The sequence below is a fragment of the Corvus kubaryi genome, unplaced genomic scaffold (genome assembly GCF_017639235.1).
Source record: "Corvus kubaryi isolate FWS band 111438036 unplaced genomic scaffold, C.kubaryi_AGA036_p1.0 37225, whole genome shotgun sequence".
In the NCBI taxonomy this organism is placed as follows: Eukaryota; Metazoa; Chordata; class Aves; order Passeriformes; family Corvidae; genus Corvus; species Corvus kubaryi.
This window is the reverse complement of record NW_024581064.1, coordinates 485,860-509,142: the sequence shown is the minus strand read 5'-3', so window position 1 is coordinate 509,142 and position 23,283 is coordinate 485,860. Positions and strand designations below refer to the sequence as shown.

General features: G+C 43.8%; 1 protein-coding gene and 1 long non-coding RNA gene across 5 annotated transcripts in view; one reads left to right on the top strand and one right to left on the bottom strand.

Annotated features, from left to right (window-relative positions):
• The window catches only part of ZFHX3 (zinc finger homeobox 3), a 395,458-nt gene that overhangs the window by 274,173 nt on the left and 98,002 nt on the right, over window positions 1–23,283 (bottom strand). The gene's annotated exons all lie outside the window — the stretch shown is intronic.
• LOC121662082 lies at window positions 3,124–12,048 on the top strand. 4 transcript variants are annotated; one of them, XR_006015168.1, is made up of 6 exons: window positions 3,279–3,370; window positions 3,690–3,763; window positions 8,114–9,063; window positions 9,465–9,584; window positions 9,982–10,125; window positions 10,220–12,048. It is a non-coding gene; the product is annotated as an uncharacterized LOC121662082 (long non-coding RNA). The 4 variants fall into 4 exon arrangements; XR_006015169.1 differs by lacking the exons at window positions 3,279–3,370; window positions 8,114–9,063 and adding an exon at window positions 3,124–3,272; XR_006015170.1 differs by lacking the exon at window positions 8,114–9,063 and having other exon boundaries at window positions 10,028–10,125.

The window sequence follows — 23,283 nt, the reverse complement described above, 5'->3', positions numbered from 1 at the left end:
CTCTGCTGCTGCCCACGGTCTGTCCGTGGGCCATCCTCCGCTCCCTGTCCCCGCCCTGCCCCGGTCCCCGCTCCAGAGCCCACCGCCAGCAGCCCGTGCTGCCCCTGTCACGGGCAGGCACTGCCCACGCCTACAGCGGGTACACCGGGACACCAGAGCGCTCCAGCCACCAGCAGGGCAGAGGCAAATGGGCAACGTCCCCCAAAAACACCCCAGCCAACGTGCCGGAGCAGGTTATTTCATGCCATGTTCTTAGAAAAGAAAATAATCAAAAGGGAAAAATATAACAAAATACACCACTTTTCTTCATCCAGAGACCAATTCTTGGGAGAAGAAATCAAGTTTCAAAGTACTGATTCTGCATTCATCAGCCAAAAATAAAAAACTACCAGAAAATTCAACCTCAGTTGTTTTCTGATAAAGTACTGATAACTGCATTTACATTATTTAAAGAATTACATCTTCTTGTTGTTGTTGTTGCATGTGAGCTTATTAGTATTTACTTTCTTAAGTTTCTGCCAGTAAAAAGGGCCCTGGGTTTGACAGAGCAAATTTTCTAGTATTTGGAAGCTTTTATCCCAATTTTAACACCTTACCTCTTTTTCTCTAGAGAATTAAATGATACTGCATTAAAAAAGAAAATGATATAGAATTTTAAACAGTCCGCACAAGTGGGGAACTGACAGGTCATTAAATAGCTTGACTGGAAAGAAACTTCCTCCTAAAAATTTAGGGGTTTACATATAATATAGGAGTATGCCCAAATTTACACATATACATGAGCATATATATGCAGCAATTTTACAACAGCTAAATAATTTGTCTAAAATTAATTTAAACAAAACCTACCTCTTAATATTAAGTACCTTATCAATAAAACACATTAAAGACAGAAATTTTCTTTTAACCTAATATTCAACAAAAAAAAAAAAAAAAAAACAACACAGCCAAAGAATATGTAAGTATAATCCAGATTATTCCGATCTGATTTGTAATTTCAGTTCAACGTTAAAAGCTTTTAACAAAAGAAACATCCTTTTTGGCATAATGCATTGTCTAAGCTGCAGAACATGCTCAGATTTCAAGATATATTTATAAAAAGCCATTGAAAAAGCCTCCAACAATTTTGTGACACGTTTCTGACTAACTCAGTTAACGTTGCGTTTGGATGAATCCAACAACAAGCGGGTTTTTTCCTACCCCCCAGGTAACATCTTTTGCTCAGTAAGTTGGAATTTTTTTTATATATTTATGTACCTATATATAGTTTATAATTTTTCATTGTTATTAAAATAATGCATAAAAATTAAGAAGAATGCCAACTTTTCTTTTTCCCTGTAGGACCTGTTACTTTAAAATACTACAAATAGTCCGGAATTCTCTGGGAGTGCATGCTCCTGGGGCACGAGGGCACGTGGGCTCTAGATAAGGAATAATTTAGTTCATCAGAAGGTGAAAAGAAAAAGCAGAGTAGGGGAAAAAAAAGTCCTATTTTTGCAGAAAGCCTTCTCCACCAATTAACTGAGAGGGCTCTTGTTTATTCCGGCTGGAGGGCCGCGGTTTTCCCTGGGCCTGCGGATGCAGATCCCAGTGTCAGAGGGGAGCCGGCACCGTTGCCCGGAGCTTCACCTACGGCTCCTCTTTGTGCTCCGCTTCCCTCACATCTTCCCTGCTGCATTTCCATTTCAAGCAGCTGCACAGGGATCGCTGCACGGATCAATGTCCACATCGAATATTTAGGAATACAACCAATGTATATTTTATATAAATATTTTCATTTAGTAGGAGCAGAACAGGCCTTTTGAAACGAGGGACACAGAAGCTCCTCACTGACTCTCCGGGCGCCTTCCCTTTTGGATCGCCAGAGGTTTTGTGGAACTTCCCGACTGCATCATTCCCACAGTTCACTGCCTTCTTCATGAAGTCTTTCTTGCCCTGGCAGTGACCTGTGGGCACCGAGAGGTGTCATGGTGCCCGAAAGGGTGGCTTTGTGGAAGGTGACACCTCAGACAGGGCCCTCTCCGTGCCCTGGCCCAATCCTGTGGATGCTGCCCCTGCACAGCCGACCCAGGGCACGGAGCACCTGGGCCGTGGAAAAAACAGCAGGAAAAGTCTGAACTCGGCACCCATTGCCAACCATGAATGTTACAATTTTGTGGAATTAGGAAAATGTCGGGGGCAGAACAGGGATTGTGGCGACACTGAGGCCTTTGGAAAAGCGAGTGGTGTTCCTGCTGCCCACCTGGCTCCGGAGCGGAGCCCGTTCCTGCTGTGCAGCGCAAACTGCAACATTTACACACTGCCAGAGCTCGGAGCCCACAGACACTGGCCAGGGAGGGTCTGGAACGCCAAAAGCCAGTGTTGTGTGTGCACAAACCCCTGCCCTGACGGGGCTCTCTCACACTGGCCACAAGGGGAGGAGCAGAAAACTCCAAACTTCACTAGACATAATGGAACTTTGACCCCCGAACCTACACAGGGTCAAACCCTGTGTACCTACACAATTACATTCCAACAATCATTGAGATCACCCTGTGACAGTCAGTTTATATTCTATAAAACAGCTGCAACATTGGGAAAAGATACTGTGAAAAAAGAAGGATTTAAAAAAAAATTTCCAACCACTTTATTTAGAAGGAGCACAAAGGAAAAATGGTTTTAAGTACATAATAAAACCCCAAAGGTTGCATCCACATGGCGTCAATTTTCATGTCCACCTGACTGTTAAGCCCTTCCCTGCACAGCACCACTCAGCCCTGTGAAACACTCTCCAGCCAGGTCTGCTCTGTGCGCCTGCCCCACACACGTTACCTGTGTGCTGCACCTGGTGTGAATCCCACCGGAGTTCTGTGGGAATCTCTACATGGTTCATGCTCCAAAGGGTTCTTTTTCCCCCTTTCCTGTCTTTTCATGTGGTGTCTAAAATCATATGTGACCACTCCATTGTTTTTAATTGCCAATTTCCTTAAACACCATAAACCTGCCTGTTCCTTTTCCATTCTGTATTTTGCAAATCATCTGTGTGTTCCTCTGTTCTCATTTTTGCCAGACACTTCCGTGCTAACCAGCAAGGTCACTGCAGAACCTATATTGATTTTCCTCCCAAATATCTAAGTGTACAAATACAGATTTTTACCAAGGGTTCAGAAGTCATCCCTGAGAGCCAATGTAAACACCACCCGATACAGTGCAGAAGCCTTCGGAACATGCAGTCAGAAATGGACCTGTGCAGGTTCCCTTGGAATAAAAAGGGCTGGTTGACCTTTTCTTGGGTGAGTGGGGACTGTGGCTGAGACCCGGCTCTGGCTTCTGCCACTGGGGCACAGACTGGGAGGGCAGCCCTGGCACCACCGTGTCATTTATCCCACAGGTGAGTTCAAATACAAAATATTTTGCTTGGTGGATTGATCGTAACATTCAAACACACCTTGCACTACTTCAGCCCAGAGAGATTCCCTGTCCTTACTTTGAAATATATCCAGTGTAAATTTTCCAAACTTACCAGCCCAAACTGGAATCTTTTCTCAACCACGATAAATATCTGCAATCTCCCTCCATTGCTGGGAGCCCATGCGGCTGAGCCTGGCCTGATCCTGCTTCTGCTCCCCACAGAGTTTAAACACCAAGCCTGGAGCTCACCAGAAAAATACCCAATTTAATATTGGTAATTTCTTTTATTTCTTCCTGAGAATGACTGAATCCTTTTTGGAGCCAAGTAAGGACCAGCTCTCCCCCTGAGACCACAAGCAACATAAATTCACAGGTAAAACCACATTTCCTTTTTTCTTAGCCTGGTCACTGCTAGGTACTGAAACATTCGAATCAGGATTACTAGGAAAAACCCAAACAACCAGCATGGATGGCAAGAAAAAGGGATCAATGTGGGACAGTGCCTCAGACACACATTTATAAGAAGCCAACTTTGCATTGTTGTACCAGATGCAGTCCCAGGGAAAAATGTATGCAGGCAACAGGGAGTTAAGTAAATAATTTTTTTCTTTTCTTTGTCGATGTGTTTAGTTCTCTTCCTGCCAAGACTCATTTCACTCTGCTATCTAGTGAGAGACACATATGGTGCAGTGAAATTGCCATCCAAGAAAGCATGTCCCAGCCTGTTGAGACATCATCAAATAAGATTAAAGCAAAGTAAAAATAAAAAGATAGAACGATTTTTTTTCTTTTTCTTGTACAGAGAACATCTGATGAAAGTCACTGAGGTACTTGAATGCTTCTAAAGGTTTTGCAACCATTTCTTTACTTTGCCTGGTTAAGAAAAAGGCAGAAATAACAAGCCAGTATCTCCTTTTTCTTCTTCAAGTTAGTGAAAAAATGTGTTTCATAATCAACCTGATGTATGTGAATAAAATACAATATTGCCTTCTCTGCTTCTGAGGAAAAAAGCACTTAAATGCACAGAAATACCTCAGACTTTCTGCATTGATGGCCTCTCCACCAGCATCTCTTGAGTTCTGTATGCAAGAATTGGGCCAGAACAAAATAATCGAGCTACTAATCTACCAGTGAGGAGTTGGACTGTGATGATCCTTGGGCATCCCCCTCCAACCCAGAATATTCTATATTCTGTGACTATAGTCCAGAGAAAGGTCCGAGTTACCTCCCAACCAGCATATTCAGGTGTCTCTGCCTAACAACTGCTACCTTACATTAAATTCATCCAGAAATCCAAGCGGCAGGACTTAAATATGTGTGAAACCACTGCCTGTTCTCCTTACACAGGGACACTGGATGGAGGTGACTTTACAGGTTCTTTTCCCTATAAGGTCCTTTCAGTTCCCACATTAAAAAAAAACAGAAGTGGGTACAGAAACCCCAGAAAAAACCACCACTTGCTCTTGCACATGGTACTTGAGGACAACCTGTAGGACCAGAGTGGAACTGTTGTAGCAACAAGAATCACCGAGAAGCAACTCAGCAGCTCCTCTTTACCACTTTGAAATCAGGCTCTAGAAATATTCCACTTCCCACCAGGAAAGCATCAGCAAACACAACACATACAGTATGTTCTGTACTCTGAGTAAATAAACAGGAGTCTGCTCAAAGCCAAAAAAAAAAAAAAAACAACCCAGGGGAGAGGAGGAAGCCCAGATCAAATTTCCATTGTTGATCATGAGAGAAGTTCAAGGGAGCTTCTTACCCACACGGAATAATCTGCAAAATGGGTCCAGCTTCAGAAACAAGACATATTTTGGGTATTTCTCTGCCAATGTCCCCAGTTAGAACTGCATTTCCAGTCTTATTTCCAAGCCGTCGCTGGACTGCAGGAAAGCAACAATGCATCAGTAGCAGAGATTATCCCTGGCCTTAATAAGCTGTTGTTGGCTTTCGTAACAACTGCAGCCTAGGCCGAGTCACACCGAGCTCAAAGACAATCTTACCAATAGCCTGGAGCAAGGATTATAGAAACAAGAATCCAAGGGGGGGTGGGAGGGAGCAAAAATCCCAAGAAACAGGGGCTAATGTAAAATCGTTTACATATTAACCTTCTTCCCTTCTGACAGTGGTCAAGTTCTGATTCAAAATACAAATTATCTCCAATTACTTCAAAAGAGGCAGTCACAGAGCTGTCACTTAACCTTCACCATCTGTTTGGCTCAAAAGCAAGCTGTACAGCCTGCCACTTTGACCTCATCTTTCTCTTTCCACACTGGACAGGCACCAAAAGAAGAGAAGATGGTTTATTGTTCTCCCGAGAAAACCCGGGGGCTCAGGGTGCCGGAGGGAAGGGCAGCACTCGGGAGGTGACTTAATTTAACTCTTCGGGGGGATTTGTGTGGGGAGGATGAGTTTGCAAACCTTCCTCACTCCTCCTGCCAGCTCTCTCCAGAGATGGGGTTTGTTTAAGAGTGGAGCCTCTCTGTGAAGAGCAGCGGCTGTGAAATAACCAAGCGGGGGAAAGGCACGCGCTGATTCACGATGGGTTCTGGCTTAGGGACTTCTCTGAATCCAGTAGCCAGATGTACACAGAAAAATAACAGCTATTTAAGATGTCAAAGGGGAAATAAATCCTGGAAATGAAACAGCTTTCTAAGAAAGATAGTAGCACAAAGTGTTGGGGGAGGAAAAACCCAAAAACCCTGAACAAACCAACAGAACCCCAAAGAGCAGAACACGAGATGGTGCATGGTCTGGGAAAGCACAGCTTAAAAGTCCTAAATATGACCTCACTGTAAGATAAATCAGATACCACTACTTTCAGCTGCACACATCCAACCAAGGGTTCTCCCAAGCTGCTCATTAACTGTTGCATATTCCAGCCCCTCTCCTGGCTCCACGGGAAGGCAGGAGCTGACGCTCAAACTCACCCTGGAGCAGTGGCAGTGTGAAGGACCCAGGACAAACCTCCCCTGCGGGGTGTCAGGAGCTCGGGGCGCAGAAGCACAACCTATAGAGCAGAGGTGTTGGGAATACGACAAATCTGTTGGAGAAAAGAGATTCCAGAGGGGCTGGAGGGCACAATAATAGGGTGCAAATTTCTGAATGCCTCATGGTTTATGGGCAGCTTCTAATGCTTCTGCCGAGAAACATTACAGCATTTCCATTGGCTCTGATCTTTATTTTTAGTTTTATTACCCACTGCATAACAGGTTTCTTCTAGAGAGAAAGAAAGAAAGCAGATCCCCCTGTAAATAGGAGCAAGTCCTGAACGTTTCACATCGCAGTGGTTTAGCACGAGGATAATTCCACACGCGAAAGCAGCTCTGAGAACAAACATCTCTGTCACTGTGCAGTGCCTGACACTCCTGGCATCATTCGGTGTGGGGAGGGAAGCTCCTTTTCTTGTCACACAGTATTTAACCCAAGAAACACTCACCACAATGCACATGAGCTGCAAAGTTCCCGTTTCCAGAGCAGATGGTAACAAGTCAATTAAACCCGCAGCGCTCAGGCACCGCTGATAGCGGCGTGAAGCACTGAGCTTTCCGGTCGGTGGGAGAAAGAAAAGGGCTGCAAAAGGTGCTGAACCAAATAATGATCTCAGACAAACAGCCCTGGCTTCCTAGAATCCAAATTCCTTTGCTACCTTTTTAAGAAGGCAGACAGAATATTGAACTTGATTTGCAGTTCAGAGGGGGCAGGAACCTCCCCGTGCCCCCCTGCTGGAACTGCCTGACACCCGCCACAGCCACACTGAAATGTTTAATTTTACTTAAAGCATTCTCTCCGGCCTATGTATTATTTGAAGTATAACGTACAGAATTATCTAATGAATTCTCAAATCAAATACTCTCATTTTGCTGCAGGCCATTTCCCAACAACAAACTAAAGGCACAGAGGCTGCTCTGTGTGCCTGACTGCTGAATTTAAACAGATGTCCAGTGGACATCAGCCTCGCTTGCATTACCTCTCCCATTCACTCGCTTCTATCTGGGCCAGTACAAACCCCCTTAAATTAAAAACAAACAGAGACTCAAGATAACAAAAAATACAGCAAGACTTCCAGGCACAGAAAGGCCCGTGGTGAATCATGCCCATCCCCTCGCTGCGGTGAGGGCCTGGTGACAGTGAGAAAGTCGCAGGGGAACAGCATCTGGCTCTGATTAGGTAACAAGCTGTAGCATCTGCAAACTTGTCAGTCCCCGGCCCACAACAAAGCCCAGCCAGCAGATCTGTGTTTAAAAAGGGAACTGGCTGTTGGGTTTTATAAGACAAACATTATCTGTTCCCATTGCAGGGTGCCGTTTTATTAAACACCGCCTAGAAGGGGAGAAATTAAATGTGCTTGTTACATTTTACTTTTCATCTCAAGGAAAAAACCCATTTGGTTTTGCCTGTCAGAAACCTTTTTCCTTGCCTTTCCTCTGGGAAGGGCGGTGAGATACCAGCAGAGCTTTCACAGCCCACAGTAAGCAGCCACTGTGACCCTGGGGTGCTCCTACAGCATTTCTGTTTTCTCTAAACAAGAAAGATAAAATAAAAACAAAATAAAACTTCCATGCAGTGAACCCAGGAGCGATGAGGATCGAACCCACCACAGCTAAATTAAAATTTACTCATCTCCATGTTTTTACTTAGACACTTCAGTGTGTATTTGACTATGAAAGCTTCTACATTTCAACATTTTTTCTTCCACTTTTTTCTGGTTATGTTGGAGTTGGCCTTTTTCTCTGCTCTGCCTTACTGAATGACAGCTACAGTTCTCAGTGCCTCTTCTGTACCCTGAAATGTATTTATACCTCTCTTTTGAAAAATGAGAAGAGAATACTCTGTGCCCCACATAAGACTGAAGTTCAACATAACTGAGGAAGAACTGAAGAATATTAAACCTGAAAAGTCAAATTTCTGTCCAACCTTACAGCTATTTTTGAACATCTAAGGGAAACCACCTATGAGCACCTCCACAAAGCAGGGACCTGCAAAACTAAGCATTAGTCAAATCAGTAGTAGAGACTTAGTGCAGATCCTTCTGCGTGGTTCTGGGAATCAGTCAGAAATTAACGGAATTCAAGCATTCCTCAGTCTGAGGAATTTGTTTGCTTCTGAAACACTTCCCGTCGTGCCCCAGTCCCTTCTGGGCCCAGCCTACCTGGGCTTCAAACCTGGCTTCTGTCTGCTGGTGCCTCGCACAGCACGCACAGAAAAACCCGGATGGGCAGGAATTACAACGGTCAGGCACAGACTCACCACAGAATCCCAGCAGAATGAGAAAACACTCTTCTGCCCATACCCAAGATACCGCAGAACTCCAGAATCAGGACTCTGAGGGAAAAATGCAGGTGTAACAAGAACTTGGGTGCAGAACCCTTGGTTGGCTTTTTTCAAAACCTTGCTAAGAGATGTGGCCTATTTATTAGTTGTGAAATACAAACCACGTTATCAACCATCTTAAGGAAATGGATTGATGTTAAGTGATACTTGAGAATCCGCCCCGTAGCAAAGCTCCCACACCAGCACAGACAGATAAGCAGAAAATCCTTCCTGCAAACACCGTGGCTGTCCTGATACAACATAAACCTGGAGGTCTGAAACCACTGACGTGACTTATGGGCCTGGAACACTTTGCTACACGTGGAACTGATGAGAAAAGAACAATTCCTAATTCAGGTAATTACCCCAAACGCCGTTACATAAGCTGCAGCTCCCAACTCTTTATGCTAATAACCCAAATGAACCTCCAGGTTGCCTGAGCCAGAGGATAAATAAAATAAAACCCCCTACTTGCAAAATTAGGAATTTGCTGCTTCTGAAAAATGGCAGGTGATATAAAAAGTAACAGATATGTTTGGTGTTTTAGCAATCCTTGCTGCTGTGGGATCACTGAAGTGGCACAGTGAGAACTGGGATGTGCTGGAGAAACCCCTGGGAATGGGTCTGGTGGGAGCCAAGGCCCAGACACAGCCTCCCGTCCCCACTGCCCACAGTGGACACTGCCTGCCATGGAGAGCTCTCCTCTCTCTGCAGAAGGAACCTCAGCTCTGCATTTGCTCTTTTTGTTCTGATTTCAGAGCTTTCAGGATGCTGACAATCCTCGGGTCAGCCAGCCCTGTGTGCCACGGAGCCAGTCCTCCTGCACATCTCTCCTGGTGCCTCCTGCAGTTCCACAGGGACCTGGGGGTACAGCTCAGGTAATTTCCTTTCCCTCCTGCTTCTCTATTCAAAACAAAACAGGGGCTCTCGAATGCTTCAGTTCTCTCAGCGTTACAGCTCTTTTTCCCCAACTGCTGTGATTGCCATTACGGACGGAGCTGGCGTTCCCCGACAACCATTTAAAGTGCTCAGCAGAAGGCCGTGCATTCCAACAGCAACATGGTTTGTCCATTATTATGATTTATTATATTTTGCATTACAGTGGTACCCGAGGCCCCTGCCAGGGTTCCTGTGCTGGGCACATACAGAACATACAACACGCTGATCAGAAAAATTCAGCCTAAAGGGTCCCAGACACATCTCTCTAGGCACTGCCTTGCTCAATGCATTCATCATTTTTATCATCCTAATAATAATTAGAATTTTTTTTCACAGAACTAAAGATTTAGAAGTTTCTCAGCACCTCTACTTCCACTTCCAGATAAATCCTATAATTAACACAGCAACAGGCTCCAAGATCACCTGTGAAATCTTAACAGCCAGGATTCAAAAAGTCCTTTGGATCCATGGACATGCAAGGTACTTGTAAGCATCAAAACGATGTTAACCAGCCTGCACTGAAGAAATAATCAAGCAAAAATAACATGATTTGATGTGATTCTCTTTCCTTTAGCTGAAAAAGAAAGCCCAAAGCAGCTCCTCTGCATGAAAAAAAATATTCAGAGACACAGTAAACAAAAAGAGCAGTATGGCCATGGATGCACAATGATGCATGGAAACAAAGGAAAGGTGAGGAGACGGCAAGCATCACCCTGGAAAGCAGGAGTGGAAAAGTCTCTCCTATCTCTACAAGCAGCTGGGGATGATTCGCAGTAGATTTTTCTGTAATAAAATTCCCTCACGTTTCCTTACTTGGAAAACTCAGTTTATAGGTCAGTTAACAAGTATTAAAACCACAAGAGAACATGAAACGCACCACCTTTTCCTTTTGATCCTTTTCCCTTTTGGATGGAAGTTTTGAAGTTGGGAATATAAAATCCCTGAATTTTTGTTATGTTTTATGCCTCCACGAAGGCATTAAAACGGCAGTTTGTGGGCTGAAGAAATATCCCCTAAGTGGCAGGGAATTAAAGCAAGCTGTCCCGAGCACAGCCCTGCTCGCCAGGTGTGCTGCTGCCCAAATGGAACACCTCATTTACAAAACAAATCTGCCGCCAAAATTACCTGCCCCTCTTGATTGCTGCAAATGGTTTTCATCTAGCTGCACTGCTCTCCCCGGATTTACAGCCCCGGCTCCGGGAGCCGTGACAGGCGAAGAGGAGCAGCAGCGTCGTTTCCCAGCCCTCGCAACGCCCGGGCTCCGGCCCTGGGTGTCCCCGCGTTAGGGCCGCGTCCCGCTGGGCACGGACAGAACCCACCCCCGGCACGGATCTGCCTTGCCTTAAAGGTTCTAAAGGCCCCGTGCTCTCGCAGGATGCTTCAGTTTTGAAATCTATCAAAGGAATCTCAAAACAAATTACATGGTAAATTATTATCTGTGTTCTGGCCTCCTCTCTACACCCCACTGTTCGGCATGAATGGCGATGGGAGAGCCCTTGTGAAAGGCAGCCAGATAAGCAGATTACAGGATGTCAGGTGCCTCGGGCTGCTCGGGCTTTCACAGCCCAACTTCGCGGCACGGTCCGTTCATCTCCCCAACGTGGGTCACAGGCTATTTCAATTAATGCACCTCTAATGACCAACATTTGTTCCTTAATGGGAAAGGAATAAATGTGGAATACACAAAACAGCCACAGAGAGCAAAACATTCTCCGCTCGCTCTCCCCAGCCTCGCCGTGTTTGGCTTCTCCAACCAACTCGCAGAGAGGGGAAACGGGCTTGTGAGGAATAGAGAATTTCTATCAGAAAGAAACCTTTTATGTAGCTTTCCTATCATTACCCACGCATTTCTGGCAGCTCTCAGTGTCCTCTAGATCCCAGCGCGCTGCCTAACAAGACCTGCTATGAAAACAGAATGCAGAAAACAAATTAGCATTTTGGAAATAAAAAGCCTGGCTTTTAATCCTATTAAGATCGTGCCTTTTTTTTTTTTTTTAAGTTCTCTGAAAGATATACTGATGTACCATTACCATAACTGCTGAAATCAGCATTTCCTTTGAAAGAAGTTGTTAATATTTGGAAATGGTCGGATTTCCGATCCTGGATTCGATTGTTATTCTGTGCTACCCCACGAGTGCCAAGGTCACGGGGAGATTCACCTGCACACCAAGCGAAATGAATGCGCTCGGCCACAATACATGTATAATTTAACATTCTCCTCTCCAGTACCACCATGCATTCCGAAAAATATTTTATTACAATAACAAATTGGTTTCAAAATCATGCATTATGTATCCTGAAATTAGGTCTGCCAATGAAACCTGGATGTACAAACACAGCAGCAGCCATGCAGGGCAGCATGAACACAGGAATTATGGGTTCTAGAGGGGCTGAAAGGAACAATTAATTCTTCCCCTAGCTCCAAAAAGTCCTTTTCTATTACTTTAATCTGCATAGTTAAAAAGAACAAAACAATCAATTGCTGCAAAATGCATTTAGCAATCCAATGGCATGTCTTTTTCTAGATGTCTTTATAGAAAGGAAATGTTTAAGTGCAAAGTGCCCAGTATATCAAAACATCCATTGGGGACTTCAGTTCTCAAGGGCAGGGCAGGGGAAAATAATACAGAGCTGCTCAAATATTTAAAAGTGTTAGTTATATTTCAAAACTTTACCATTTTAACGTTTTAAATGTTTTTTTCTTTCCTTCAGAGGAAGCTCCTCCAAATATTTCAGATCAATTTATCAAAAAATTCCTGCTAAATTCTTGATAAATAAAAGAAGTCCTTTGCCATTTCCTTTTTAGTTAGAGTTAAAAATTTCATAATATTGCTGAATTTTCAGTAGCAAATGCTGTAAGGTTAATGCACTTTCATGATAGATGGTTGGTTCTGATTTGCAGGTTTCATTTTAAGTTAAATCTACATTGATAAATCCTCCTCTTACAGCCCAAATACCCTTTTTTCTCATGCAAAATAAGCATGTTTCTTGGTCAACTGACATTTTGTTCAAATGGACTTGAGGTAGCTATTTATGAATAATTAAGATTAAAATGTTTCTGTGATTCCCTCAATGCTTTTTTATTTTAAAACATTTATATCATGTCAAAATGGACTTATTCTTCCAAAGGTAACTTTCCATTAAAATAATGGAGAAAATGACATTTCTAATTTTGATAATAGCCCTGAGTTCGGAACAAAAGTCAGAGCCTCCTGCTGCAGAGCATGAGGGGTTTCAGGATTGAAACCATGATGTGAATTCTCTGTAATGGTGTTAAAATCCTGGATTTGAACTATTTACAAGAGGACAAATAAAATCAACTACACTTCCATTTTAAAACAGCAGCCCTGACTAAACCTTTATTCTGGACTCTGTTTCACTTGGTTAAAATGATTTGCTTTTCTGTTCTTTATGGTAAAAGGGTCTGACAGATATTGCTATTAATTAGACTTCGTTCAATTTTTAACTTTAGGAACTATTTTTCATGAATAGCTTACAAGCAGATATTCAACCTGGACATTTGTTATTTTATTTTTATTCCAAGTAGCAAAAATGAAGAATACTCTAAACACAGTGGTTTGCCACAGGAAAGGCAGAAAATATTGAAGCCTTTACATTTCTAGGATATTTTAATTCAGTAAATATTGCATAAAACAAGAACCTTGACACTTCCCTGTTTGAATCCAAGTGCAACCGTTGCCCTCAGCCGCTGTTTGTCTGTAATTTCGTTGAGCTGCTCTGATCTGACCAGACACAGCTCGCTCAGGAGCAAAATCAGGAGAAATAATTTAATCTAATCAAGATATCTGAGAATGGGAAATGTTAGCAGCTTAATTTGGGATCTCTTAAAAAGCCTTTTGTAGTGCTATTTACTGACACACTGAAGCTTCTCTTTTAAAGCAATAATTAACAAATTGTTGACAGAAATTAAATGTCCCTATTTTAAACAATTTCACTGTTCTTCTCCCTTTCTTTCCCGAGGGTGAGCCTGACAAACAGGGAAATCGACCCCACCATTAGCAGGGGAACGCCACTTTCCGGGGTGGTTTTTGCAGTAAAGAGACGTGATTCATATAAGTAATAAGCAAAGCCCACGCTCTGGATTTTCAAACGTCCTGGCTCGTAATGCCGAGGTTAAATGATTAAACCCATCCCTGCCTGCTCGCTCCGGCTGCAGATACGTTCCCTTGAATTTAGCTGTGGGCAATTCAAAGCTGAATGGGAAGTGCTCTTTTATTTGTTATTAAAGTCCCTTGCTATCTTTCAGAACTGTTTGTTACACAGATCTGAGCACATACATGTATTAGGAAAATACACTGAATAAAGACAAGGTTATAAAAACTGGATGAAAATCACTCAGTGTTCATTTTTCATGGCAATTTACTTAATGAAAATGATCAATGGCAATACCTTAAATCAGTAAATACCACCAGTATCTGTCTTGTACAAATATAAGTACAAAACAAAACTATTTCCCAAAGCCTGCATGTAATCCTGAGGGGAAAGGACATTGCAAGGCAGTGGCTGGGGGGGGTCTGGGCTCTGGGCAGGGATAGTGGCACTGGCACTGCTGGCACGGAGGGGGTTCTGCGAATCCACCATGTAGGTTAAAGGCAGAGCACTGCAGCCACCTGCAGAGTCTCTGCACAGCTCTACCTGGCAAGAAACACATCTGAAAGCTAAAATGGAAGCAGATTTCTACATACTTTTCCCACTCAGGATGTTGTGACTGGCTGGCGAGTGGGATGACACCGGAGAAATACACAGGGCTTCAGACAGGATTAAAGGCAGAGGGAGAAAACCCAACCCAAAGCACACTGGTGCTGCTTTCCAGAGCAGTTTTGGTTGGTTCACAAAATAATCCTCAATATGATTTAGTGCTCTGAGCACAAAGAGCCTGAGTGGAGCTGCCTGGGGCTCGGGCTCCTGGGCAGGAGCAGCCCCTGCTCCGTGTCCTGGTGTGACACCACCCTGCTGGTCCCACTCTGATGTGTGAACATTATCTCGGGGCTGGATCCATTCCTCAGTTTCTCCTTTAAAATAGCTTTCTGTTAAATGCAGCTATATTAATTAATGGTTCCTTTGGGGTGTTGGAAGCCAACTGACGAGTATTTGTGAATTTAATGGAAAAGTTACAAACCCTGAGAACTCTATTTTACCATCATTATCAGAAATTTAGTCCCACAGAAGTTTCCACTGGGAAGATGCTCCCCAGGTTGTTTTATTTCACATCACTCAAGTGTTTCCTTAAGCAATCCTAAAATCCAGACTGGCATTTATCTGCTACAGACACCATGGACAGAGAAGGAAACCTGTCCTTCCTGCACTTGGGAACCCAAATCCACTGCCCCAAAGCCACCCCACAGTAATGCCTGTGGAGGAGCTGCCAGGTCATTTCCAGGATGATGTTCACAAAACACTGGCGTCAGAGGCTCCTGCACACATGCACACTTCTCCAGGGAAACACCCAAATTTGACCCAAAGGCAATCAGATGAAGATCCCCAGCAAGGAAGAATGCCCAGTATATAACCAGACCAAGCGTAGTTTATGGGTTTGGATTTTACAAGTAGCAGGAAGGTACAGTTCTATCCATAAGGCTCACTACTCCTCAGACATCACCAGAAATTATATTAAGTGGCACTTTTGTAGGCAGAGCTCTAAAATAAACTGAAAAAACCCAAATCTGTTCACGTGATATCCATCTATATTTTGCAGCAGCATGTGAAAATAAATTAAAAAGGATTTAAAGCATATTCTCAAGAAATAAGACACACTAAGGAACAGTGGGACAATGTGCTGCCCAGAGAACTTCTAGGAAGATGGTGGCCACAAAAAGAATGCTTGACCCCACATTCAAAACAGAGCTTTTAATTTCCTTGAAAAGTAAATAAAAATTTTTCCTTCTCTCTCTCATTCCTGCTTTACCTTTCCCCTCCTCTACTACTAGAAAACAACCTCTTGTTTGACTTCACTGTATCAATCCTCACTTCATCTAGACTTTAATTTTTACTCACAGCTTCCATGATTTTTGTAAGAGTTTTTGTTCCACAAATGTTGTTCTTCCAGCAAGCAGAACCAGAGTGAGATTTATTGTTTGTTTACGAAGTCATGGGCACGCAGGAAGATTTCCTGCCATTTTTACACGGAGGTTACACAGTGACATTTAGGCAGAACTGACTGTCAGGTCTGTGTGCCCCCTGTCCCTGTGGTGCCGTGGGCAGGGGGCAGGAGCCCCGCTCCCCTCTGCTCCCACAGCCTCCCTGGCAGCAGCAAATCCAAAGCGCAGGAATTCAGGAAATGATCACCTGCATTTTAAGCAGCAATTCCAAGCAGGGCCCGCATCAAATCACTTTGGTTTTCCTGGTTCTGTGTTTATTGGGGCTGATCCATCACATCGCAGAGTCTCTAGGAACAAGCCATTTTTCAGCATAATAGGTTTACAGTAAAATGAGATTATGGCTTTCTAAAGCCCTCAGACAAACCCCCATAGATCCCCTATGTGCAGAAAGGGACATATTGCCCACAGAGTCCTTTAAGGAATAGCTACTCTGCATCTCCCCCTTCTCAAACAGTTGAAGGGTTTTACTCTGCCAACTATTGGTATGTGATTGTCACTCCATCTCTCTGTATTCTCCTCAGCACATTTATTGGGTCCCCTGAGGTCCCTTCCTCGTCTAAAAAAGAAGGCCTAAGAGACTAGATGGATGTTCCTGCTATTTTCCAGGAGAATCCAGGGGCCAGCAGCAGATGCTCCTGCAAATTGTGATCTGGGTCACCTCTGAGCCTAGCACCCACATATCCCCTTTCCTACGACCAGGGTGCAGGACAGCAGAGCTGGAGGAGAAGGGAAGCGCAGATCAAGCCTGAAAAGATTATTTTTAGACTGACTGAAATACACCGCCTACAAGGACTGGGAGAGCAAGACCTTGGGAAACCATGGGACTTCTTTCTTTCTCTGATTTAAAGGAAAACACTGTTTCCTCTTGGCGTTGTTAAAAAACAATTCCCATTTAAGCAGTGAGAGGCAGGACTCTGTAATCTGTACATACAATTTAATCCTTTCAAGAATCAGCAGAACCCACATCAATCAAGCCTTCATCAACTTGTAAAAACAATATTTTGATTCAATCAGATTCAAAGCCCTGAAATTCCCAACTAATTAATGCAGGGTCACTTGGAGCCGCTGAGGCAATGGTGAGCAGAGTGGTCAAATATTTACCCCTCACCACAGTAGACATTAGGACAACCAAAGGACCTGGAGAGTGGGCAAGAATAGATAATGTGACTGTCGCTGCAGCAGGTTTCATTCACTGTGAGTATTTGGATAAAGAATTACAAAGGAGAGGGGAAAAAAGCAAGTGGAGCCTCTGCCGTAAGCAGCATTCTCACATCCTGCTCAGGGGCTGTGAAATGGGCAGTGACCCAGGCAACATCCTTCCCATTTTGGGATTTTTAACATGCATGTCTCCAGACAGTTGAGTTGCTTTGATTCTAGTCCTCCCTTATAACATTCACAATAAATTACATTATAAGAACATAGGCAGCAAAAAATTACTGAACAGTCCAAAGCACTGAGACCTTCTGCCCTGCCTGTATTCCTAGAAATGAGACAGGAATTCAGCTTTTTCCTTTAAATATCCTTAAAATGTATGCCCAGCATGCAGGATATTCTCTGCAGAGAGGGTATTTTTCCCAGCATAGAGGGTGCCTGTGTGTGCTGCAGACACGGCTGCCTCACGTCTCCACGTGATTCTGTGTTCATTTACACAGCTTTAAACTTTGCCTTGGAAGGACGCATTTTGTGTATGTTCTCCTCCAATACTAAAACCCCACTGACTCTTTTAAAATGCAGTCAGTAAAGCAGTCAGAGCTGGTTAGTGCAGGATCTGGAATCCCACACACGTGTCCTCTCTGTCCACGGGGTCTGTGTGCAGCTGAGGGCGTTCTTTGACCTCCTGTACATGGCACATGTCCAGAGGAGCTGTGGCTGCCCCATCCCTGGAACTGTCCAAAGCCAGTTGGGATTGGACTTGGAGCAACCTGGGACAGTGGAAGTGATGAACTCTAAGGTCCCTTCCAACCCAACCCAGTCTGTGATTCCGTGGTGCTCTGGATAGACTTTAGATTAACAATGATGCAACTAATACATTCTCTTCTTTCTGCAACAAAGTTTTCAAAAAGTTTAAGAGCAACCATTTAAGTATTCCCAATTTTTACGTTGCATGTACTCTAAGAAAACTTGAAAACTAATTATGTACCCATAGGAATTTTTAAAAAGCCATTTTGTAGAGCCTGTGCTGATATTTCAGTGCAACAACAGTCAGAGCGTGGTTACACCAGAGCGGGTTTTAGGAGGATGCCTTGGCCCAGGCTGCTGCCAGGCTGTAAGGCAGCAGCAGCAATAACAGTGATAGTGAAGAAAGAGTCCAGATAATGGCACCTGAAAAAAACACATTTCAAGGAATCATCACAAGTCTTTTCCCAATCTTACCACCATGTACATGGGACAGCCCCAACAACAAGCTGGGGCTGCAGGAGCAGGTCACTATTTCCAGAGGAATGTCTCACCCACGAAATGGCAGGAGTAAAAACCTGGATTGAAGTATCTCCTCTTTAACCTACATTGCTACCACTACTCAGCATCACAAACCAATACATGGAATCCTATTTAATTTCCCAGGCCCCTGGGATTTCCTTCTGTTTTGCACTTCACAACCCTCCAGCAAAGAAGCTGCCTTGGCCAATATTGGGACAGTTTCCCATTCTGACTCCAAGTGATGGTACAGTCCTGAAGTTTGGGGGATCCTAAAATAATTCCAGCTTTAAAATCACAACCACAAATGTAATTTTGGCACTGGAGGAGCTTTTCAGCAGATGAGTAATTCTGGCACACAAAAGGGAAAAGCAGCAGAGGCACCTGCTCCAGACGAGGCACTGGGGCCGCACGGGCACTGCTGGAGTTGCTGAAATTCTGTGTAAGGGAACTCCTCCTACGAAACTGCTCTGCCCAGCTTCCTTCTACACTCCACTTACTACAGATGGGGAAATTCTGGGATGGGAACAGTATCCCTTCTGTTCTTTAAGAAAGAACAATTGCCCTGTGGAATGCCTCCAGGTCCCAGCCATTGCTCTGATGGGTTCCCCAGGCTGGGGGGTCCCTCAGCAGCCCCCATGCAGGGCAGTGCTTTTACTCCTGTCCCTGGCTGTCCCTGAGGAGATGCCACAACTCCAAACTCAGGGGCTGGTAGGTAAGTATGGGATGAACGTTCTTTCCAGACATTCATCTTTCTAATTTACATCCTACAGGTTTCCATTCAGCCAGGCACCCAACACTCAGTCATAGTAGCAAATTTTCATGTTGAAATTACAGCTCTTTTTGAAAGTGTCACTGTTTCAGTTTCACCTTGGATATTAATTCAGCATCTAATCCATAACTGTTTGTAAATATGCACATTTGGGATTTATTCTAAGACACATCCAAAGTTCTTTCATCCCCTTGGTGTCATTCCTTCAGTGATTCTGCAAACCAGCCTGAATACGCCCTAAGGAAGTGCAATGGGATGAGTCTGTTTTTAAAATGTAACAGACAAATTTTAACAATAAATCACAGATCAATGTACTAAGTGCCCTGGTTATTAATAGAAATATCACCTCTCACACAGAAGTCTAACACTTTTGCTACTGATATTTCAACATAGTAAGGAACAGAAATTAAGGAAGTCTGAAGCCTCGACTTGTAATGGATATTCCCAGGAGGAAAGGCTTTTTACATCATGCTTCAATGCAAAGTGTGCTCCTACTATGAAACCCTCCCCATTTTGCCTTTCCCAGAGCTTCTCCCAAGGAACAGGATGACTGATACGGCATCAGAACAATCTCTCATCATGATGCCTCTTGTTGGCTCCTGATCCTCCCGTGCCCGTGTCCCACCTCAGCCACAGAACAGTCCCCTGGCCTTGGGGCTCTCCAGTTACTCCATTTTCTGCCATGAATCTTGCAAGCTCCCAAATCCATCCCCCCCAACTTGCATTTGGCCGTGAAGGCATTACCCTGGCAGTGCCCTGCTTCCCCAAGTCAGGAGCTGTGTCACCTGGCACTGTTACCCTTCAGTCACCTCATGCCAGTGCTGCAACAGGCATCATCCTGCCCTCTGAGCCTGCCCTCGGGCACCTCCACACAGCGGCTCTCACTTCACCCAGCCTCCCTTCATCTTTACTCCACTGACATTCATCGTGGGGTTAGGATCAGAAATTCCTCTGGAAATTAGTTTTTGTCTCACTGTCTAAAAGAATTGATTTATTAAATTTTTTTTCCCCACCAGAATTAAGGAGCTTAAATAGCAGCAAGATGGGCACATGCCAAGAGCAGGCAACAGTCACTGCTCCATGGGCTGCCTCATTTTTCTCTCCATGATTTTCAATATGTATCTCAAACCAGTGCATAAGCTCTCGGAAGTAGGGCTTGGCTTTTCTATATGCTCCGTTAAAACAAACTATGTAATAAAAATAACTGATGTTTGAAATGTAATTGGTCACTAGAATTTGCAAATCAGTAAGATAAAAGTAGAACAGCTCTGTAAATCAAGGGGTGATGAATTGACCCGGAGTGGAATAAGCTGAACAGCCCCTGTCAGTGTGTCACCCTACGTGTATTTACAGTCAGGAGGCACTTGCCTTCACAGGAGAATTTGCAATTCCTGATTCTAATCTCCAAAAGCAACAGACTCCACATGGAACAACAGATGGATCATCAGCACAGGGTGTGTAGGCAGCGCCCACACCCTGCTTGGAGGTCAGCATTTGATTTCACAGAGGAATAGAATCCCAAAATGGTTTGGGTTGGAAGGGACCTTAAAACAACCTGGTCTAAAGGAAGATGTCTCCTGCCCACGGCATGGGGTGGGACTGGATGGGCTTTAAAGTCCGTTCCCACCCAAACCATCCTGGAATTTTATGATTGTGTGATCACTACCACCAACCTCTGTCCAACTCAAGGCCACCAGAACCCTATCAGCAGTGTGCAGATGAGCCTGGCACTGCTCCAGCCTGAAGAATGGGGCAGCCACAGGGCATGGTCCAGCTCCAGGTTTTCCAGAACCTTCAGCCATGTGGGTTCCTGTGTGCTGGGACTGTGCTCCAACAACACAGACAGAAAGGCAGCTGCACTGGAGCAATGCTCTGGCACTGCTGGTACCATGCAGCCCAAAGAGCTAAACAGAAACTGTTTTCTCTCTTTGCATCTCATCTGTTCATACTAAGTGAGAAATCTATAAAGGATTAATTAAGACAAAATGTGTTAAATAAAACATGTTCTTCCACAGTCGAGGATTATATCCCAGCATTTTGTCAGTCTGAGGAAGTGCAGATTTATAGTGGGGAGGGGCTGAAGGGAGGGCAGAGGCAGCGTTGAGGTGGCTTTGGCCACCCAGCTCTGAGAGGCATCGCGTGGCTGTCACCACCAGCAGTGCTGCCTCCCTCACCTCCCACAGCTCTGCTGCCAGCCAGGCTCTGGAATGGAGAAAAAGCAGGATTTTCCCCAGGAAGCTGCCAGCCCCCACCCCTGATCCCAGCTGCATCCCTGCCTGCTGTGCCAGGAGCAGCCGCTTATTTACCTAATAGACTCTAAAAGGTATCAAGGGAGTCATTCCCTTCAATTGGGTCATTCTGACATATGTAAATATGTATTTAAATTTGGTAAATATGTACAGTATTTAGAGTATGTGGAGAATGACACTTCTGTGGAATGGGGCACCTCTTTCCAAAGGGCTTATGCTACTCCAGGTAAATTAAGCTCCTTTCCACACCAATCATGAGAGCTGGAATCTGCTGGAGAAGAGAGCTCTCCTTTGTGAGCTGGTGTGAGCAAACCCTGCAGAGCTTGGCAGCATTCTGATTGCAGTTAGTAATTAAATGTACTGCAATAACCTAGTGGGTTTAATATAATATCTGATTTTAAGGGTAGAAATAAACATTCAGTTTCATGTGGGAAATCATTCATTCATCAAAACCATTCCATTATTTAAGGACTATATATATATATGTATATATGTGTGTCTATGTGTATATATCTATATGACACCAGGGGATATGGTTTGGGGTGATTATGGTGGCCCTGTATTGACAGTTGGTCTCGATGATCTCAAAGGTCTTTTCCAACCTCAAGGATTCTGTGCGTTTGCCTACGTGCATGAACCCCAGCTATTGAAAAAGCCTTACATACACATGTATGTACTTCCCTCCTCTGCACTTAACATGCAAACATTTCCCCAAAATAAAATTCCTCTCTTCATCCGTTACAAAAAACCCAACAAACCCTCAGTCTCTTCAGCTTCTTGCCAAAATCCCTCATAAAAGAATAAATCTGTGGATACTACATCATTATTCCCACAGGTCTGCAGCCCTGAATTTCTTGGGCCACTGATCTAAGCAGCGCTGTGTTACAGAAATAGTTTATTAAAAGAGTTCTCCAAATAAAACCACAGCCTGCTTGATGCACCTGGGTTAGAACTCTTAACAGTCCTGAAATAACTCTATTTTTGAGGTACTTATGTCAGGACTCATTTTTGTAGGAGAGGCTTGTCCACCATCCAGTGGCTTATTAAGGAATACTGGTGGGTGGGAGAGGGACATAGGAAATCAGAGTGTTTCAATGCTTAGAATGAAGAGGTTTTGAGCTCTGGCAAAAGCTCTTGAGGTTTCATTTCCCAGAAAATTCCTCCCTAGTCCAAGCTTGCCCCTCCACAGTCGGTATCGAAGGAGAAATACATTAGACTACACTTATTTATATTACAGCTTAAACAGCAAGTCTCAATAATTTAGGATTTCTACAGCTTGAAGGGGAAAATAAACCAAACCAGTTCCCAGCTTGAAATGGTAACTCCCTTTTTGGAGTTTCTGGACACAGCACACTGAGTATTTATATGTATGCATTGTATGTACAGAGTGTAGCTATGCCCATTCTTTGATAAAAGGAGGTATAAAACCATGCAAAAACTCAGTAACATGTTTATATTTTATTAAATGTAAACAGTGCTGACATATTTCTAAATATAGTCTTAATTTCTATCTTCAAAAAGGTTTTTGAAAACTAATAGAACCTGGATTTCCATATGCCCCAAGCAAATAACTACCCTCTTGTAATATTCAGGTAACTTACAGGTGACAAAGGGAAACACAGGGAAGATGAGATGGTCCATAGGAATAACAGAATTGACCTAGCAACCAAAACTTTCCAAAGGTAGGAATAATTTTCATAATCCTAATAAAATCAGCCTTTGCAACCAGTGCTGACATGTTCAGCTGATTGTTGTTTGCCATTAGAGTCTTCCCTTAGATCAAGTTATACAATGAAATTCAGCGCTCTGCCACCTCCATTTTCAACAGATTATAATGAACAACATCTTAGGTGTGCACAATACCGTTAGTAATGTGTCAGAAGAGAAGAAAGTGCTCTTTCCAACACAAGCTGGGTTAGGGTAGGAGACACAGAGAAATCACGCAAAAAAATAATCTTCCAAACTAGCATTGAATTTCAACATTCGACTTGCTTATCATATAGTATAAATAATTCACACTTGAAAACCTTCTTTTTAGAAATGTTTACTGACGCAGCAAAAATTCATGCAAGGGGTTACTGAC